We start from the raw sequence: 4891 nt of genomic DNA on the forward strand, positions 1-4891 counted from the left end.
ACTCAAAAAAAAAGTTTTTTATTTTATTTTTTCTTTTTTTAAATGTGCTTGTGCGCAAAACTGTAACTTCCTCTGGTGACCCCATGGGGTCCACAGAGGTAGTTACAGTCCTCAGCCACGAAGCGTTAATTTATTTATTTGCAGAAATAAATAAATTCGTCAAGAAGATCTTGGGACTTGATGATGGAGGAAGGAGAGACTAATTTGTATCACGGCATAGTGAGGGTTACCTCGGGAATACCATTCATTTTCAGTGAGCGCGGGTCCATACAATTGCCCAGTACTCCCACAAACTACGAACAATGGGATTAATATAGTAGCAATTACTTTGCATTTAAATATCCAATTTCAGGCAAGTAGGACCCACCATGCAAGAGAGGAACGGGCTCCGGCCCAGACATGCCCGTTCCTCTCTTGCATGGTGCTCCGAGGGGCAAAAGGCGAGCCGAGATGAAGGGAGGAGGTGGCGAGGTGAGGAGAAGAGAGTGCTGGCCCGGGCGAAGTATTATGTGGACAGGTGCTGTGCAGGAGTTCCTCTCGGCGTGGGCAGCACAGCGGATTCCTGAACCCCTGATTAGCCGTGGCCCGCTGCTCAGAGGACCATTGTGCAGAGTTACTTTCAAGGTTCGTCATCTCTGGACATATGTTTAGCAGGGTTTGCAGCGACACGGCCTGTCTGCCCCAAAAATCGTTCTTTTGAATTGCGAATGTCACCGAAGATGAACCTTTATCAGCTGAGAAACTTAACCTTTGCAGTGCTTTTTTTCCTCGTCTCGCGACAAAGAAGAACAGCGGGAGCTCAGTTACGTTTACCTCTAAGCACTGTGCGGATTGATGAAAATGTCCATGCATTATACCAAGTACATTGGACATTATAGATGTGGCCAGTGGGGTATCAAAGCATGGTGAATACCACATGTACAGCACAATATGGTACCCTAGTAGTGCCCCAATAACACACTGCAACCTGCAAACGGGCCTCAGTGGACCACCTGCCAAGGTTTCTGGAAGTTGCTTATGATCTTGATCTGTGATCTATGATATGATCTGATATGATAGGTTATTTATAACGCGCTTAATACCCATGCAGCAGTGATTCAATCATAAAAGTGAAACAGGCAAGCCCAACAGGTATAACTTATTTTCACTCTTTTGGTAGCGCAGTCTGAGGGCAGCCTATATCCTTCAGGAGAGGTGTGAACTGATACAGCTGCAACACAAAAAACAATAGTACTATGTTCCCAAAATACCTTAGTTCTTGTCTTTAGGATCTCAGCAGAGCCAGGCTTTTCAGCATCAGACCAGAAGCATGGGTGCCTTTGCGCTGGGCTGGGATCAAGTCGGAGAGCAGCAGCGATGGGCCCCAATGATGTTGTTCTGTTTGGCAGTGGTGCTGATTTGCGGGTATAAAACGCTGGGAACAGTAGGCTGTGCCAAGTGGGTGGCACTGGAAGACTCAGTGACCTCTGGGCCCGGACAAGGGAATACTTGCCTTTGGCACTGTGCAGGCTCGGCTGACACAACACGGCAGATGGTTACGGCAAAGATGTCAAAGCTTCAGCATTGTCATTGAGCAGAACTCTGAGATTCAGGGGTGGTGGAGCGTCGAGGTCCAGGATGATTATGATGGTGTCAATGGGGCCAGCGCTGAGCAGCTCCGCTCAGGAGGGCCATGGGCCCGTGTGGGGCCGACAGGCCAGTGGCCAGACTGCAACAGGCCTGCTCGAGCCATCCTGCTATTTATACAAATCTCGGGCCGAGCAGGGCCTGATGGGAGAAAGGAACTGTGCTACAATCTGCTCTTCTGCTGCGCTGTGCCTGCTGGAGCTTCCCCCTACACGCGGGACATGCAGCTCTGCAGACGCTCAAAGCTTCCTGGGCGTGGGGGGTTGGGGCTGGGTGAGGGCCTGTCTTCTCATCCTTACTTAGCGGGGCTTCCCAGAACTGACCCAACCCCTGCCCTCTTGCATGTAACTCATACTTAGCTGGCAGGGGAGAAACTGATCTCAAGGGCAGATCTCCCAGGGTGAGGCTTACCCATTGCACATCGGATTTGCTGACCCCTGCTATGTTCCCAAATGCGGGATACACAACTGCATTATTTCTGGTAGTGGGGGACTGCGTTCGCGCTCTCCCCCTGATTTATTGGTGAAAGAAAAGGTAAAGTGTGCACTAGGCCTGTTAGGTTGCATACTTTAAGATTGTGCTCACATTGCGTTTCTTCAATAAGGTTCACCTTTGGGTGATCGCTTTTCCACATTTTATCTGTTGAATTGAATTATGCTTCTTTCATCACCACAGAAGTAATGTGTATTACAGAGATAAGCTGCCATATGTATTGGGCACACTGCACATGCTCACGCAGCATCAATCATGCTTTGTACAGGACAATGCTGGCCTAAATTGGGAACAGCCAGCATAGACATGTTGCTACAGAGGCATATTTTGGGTACAACCAGCATGCCAATGTGTTACATCAGTGACAGTGCTGTCTTACACTGTGGACACATTGATCATTAAAATGTGTTGTGTTGTAAAATGTTCTTTTCTGTTGTTGGTGACATGGAATTTTCATGTTCCCCTTTAGAACTGGTTGTAAACTTATGGCTTTTTGGTCACCTTTTCTGCTGTAAAATGCACCATTTCAACCTCATATTTGAAAAAAAACCCTCCAAAGAACCTTATAGCTCCCTCGCTACGCCAAAATGGCATCCTACCTTCCTGTCCCAGTCATTTCAGAGTATGTCATTTGTATTTGTATTTGTATTTGTTTTATTTGTAACGCGCACCTTCAGGCCCGGAGGCATCAGGGCGCAACTTTAGACATGGTTACATAAGCATACATATATACAAAACTTTTAAACAGTGCAAAGTATTCAGGGCATACATACAGCAATATACATATTTACAGAGTATAGATTAGGGCAGGCGTTATCCTGGGGCAGGCTCTCAGGAACATAGGAGGTCCAGAATCAAGACTGGTTGAAAAGCCAGGATTTAGTTTTGGACTTGAAGGCACTAAAGCATTCTTCAGATCTGATGGTGAGAGGGAGGGCATTCCAAAGCTTGGAAGCTAGGACGGGGAAGCTAGATCCACCCGCTTTTTGTAGTTTGAACCTAGGGATGATTAGACAGTGGGTCTGGGCGGTTCTTTGCGGGCGGGTAGGCACATGGCGGGATATCCGGCTGCAGAGATATGGGGGGCTTGGTTGGCTAGGCATTTGTGGGTAAGTCCTAAGGCTTTCAGTGAGATTCTCTGTTTGACCGGTAGCCAGCGTAAATTGGATCTAGATTCCGAGAAGTGGTGGTTACGCGGGATGTTTAAGGCTGCTCTAATGGCGTTATTCTGGGTGATTTGCAGTTTGTTCAAATTCTCTTGGCTAGTCCCTAGGTAGAGGGCGCTCCCGTAGTCAATTTTGGCCATGATGAGAGTTCTGGCCAGTGTAACCGTGTTAGGGGTGGTCAGGAATTACCTGTAAACTGCAATGAGTTTGCAGGTGTAAACTGAGGAAGATCTGACTGCATTTGTTTGTCGGGATAGTGATAAGGTGTTGTCAAGGTAGACGCCTAGAGTTTTGGTGTCTTTCGAAACTTGGATGGTGTTGCCATCGATGATAAACGATTGGTAGGACGGCTCAAGTTTACTAAGACATTGCGTAGTGCCCAAGATGAGGAGCTCAGTCTTGTCATCGTTGAGGCATAACTGGTGTTGTGCCATCCAAGCTTGGATGACCAGGTAACCATCGTTCAGGGCCTTAGTGTCAGCCAAGTAGTCTCCAGTGATGGGAATGAGTACCTGGGTGTCGTCAGCGTAATTCGCATAGGAGACAACCAGATAGTCAAGTACATCAAAGAGCGGTTTTGTAAAAACATTATAGTCTACACCATCACACAATACACAACCCACATCATACAACTAATTGAACTACAGGGGAAAGCGCCAAATGAGGAAAAAGAACTATGGTCTAACAGAAAGTGCAAACAGTCCCCCACAGACCTACTGTGGAGACAAGAATACACTGGCAAAGCAGCAATGCCTGTAGAGCTCTTGGCAATAGCATTTGGCCAGTTACGCCACCCATTCCACAGCTCCAAACAGTATATGGTGGCAGACATACAGGAAGATTGGTTTATACCAAACCTTTAGGAGCTCCTCACAAATATGATTATATACTGCACCACCTATCAAACTTTCAGCAAGGGCATGATGCTCCAGACAATGAGGCACAATGCCTCGCCCTACTGGCCATTCTGTGAGTTACACATAGATTATGCAGAGATGGGAGAAAGATGCAATGGTTCACAATGCCTAATAGTTTTAGTGTGCCCTTTTTCATAATGGGTTGAAGCTGGACCATGTGCACATCCGGATGCCAAATGTGCTGCTAAATATTTGGTTGGCAGACATTTGGTCGAAAAAAATGTGTCGACAGGACATTTGGTCGAAACCATTTGGTCCCCCCCCAGCCCCCTTTTTTTCTAAAACCCCTTTTTTTCCCTAAACTACAATCTAAAAAAAATATATATAAAAAAAAAATTCAACCATTTGGTTTTCGACCAAATTACGTCGACCAAATGTCTTTCGACGAAATGTCTGTTGACGAAATGTCCGGACACCAAATATTTAGTGCATGAGGTTTTCCCTCTATGAGGAGTGTGCAATGTATTTAAGTCTGACAAGGATACCTACTTCTTCAATGAAATCTTCAACAAAATCACAGTGCTACTTGGCATTAAACACCAGATATGCTCAATTTACCACCCCCAAGCAAACTGCATTGTGAAACGAATCGACGGCCTTTTTAGCAGCAAACTCTCCAAGCTCTGCACCACCTTAAAGAAATACTGGATGCATTGCTTGCCCCTGTCCCTGTTCAGTTTGCACACTCAG

The 4891-nt window shown here is 46.5% G+C and overlaps 1 non-coding gene across 1 annotated transcript; it reads left to right on the top strand.

Annotated features, from left to right (window-relative positions):
* The first annotated feature begins 1977 nt into the window (after positions 1–1977).
* LOC138496224 (U1 spliceosomal RNA) lies at positions 1978–2139 on the top strand. The gene has a single exon (XR_011277762.1). It is a non-coding gene; the product is annotated as a U1 spliceosomal RNA (small nuclear RNA).
* The last annotated feature ends 2752 nt before the right edge of the window (positions 2140–4891 follow it).

Source organism: Ambystoma mexicanum, chromosome 10 (genome assembly GCF_040938575.1).
Source record: "Ambystoma mexicanum isolate Mex_15411 chromosome 10, UKY_AmexF1_1, whole genome shotgun sequence".
Lineage (NCBI taxonomy): Eukaryota > Metazoa > Chordata > Amphibia > Caudata > Ambystomatidae > Ambystoma > Ambystoma mexicanum.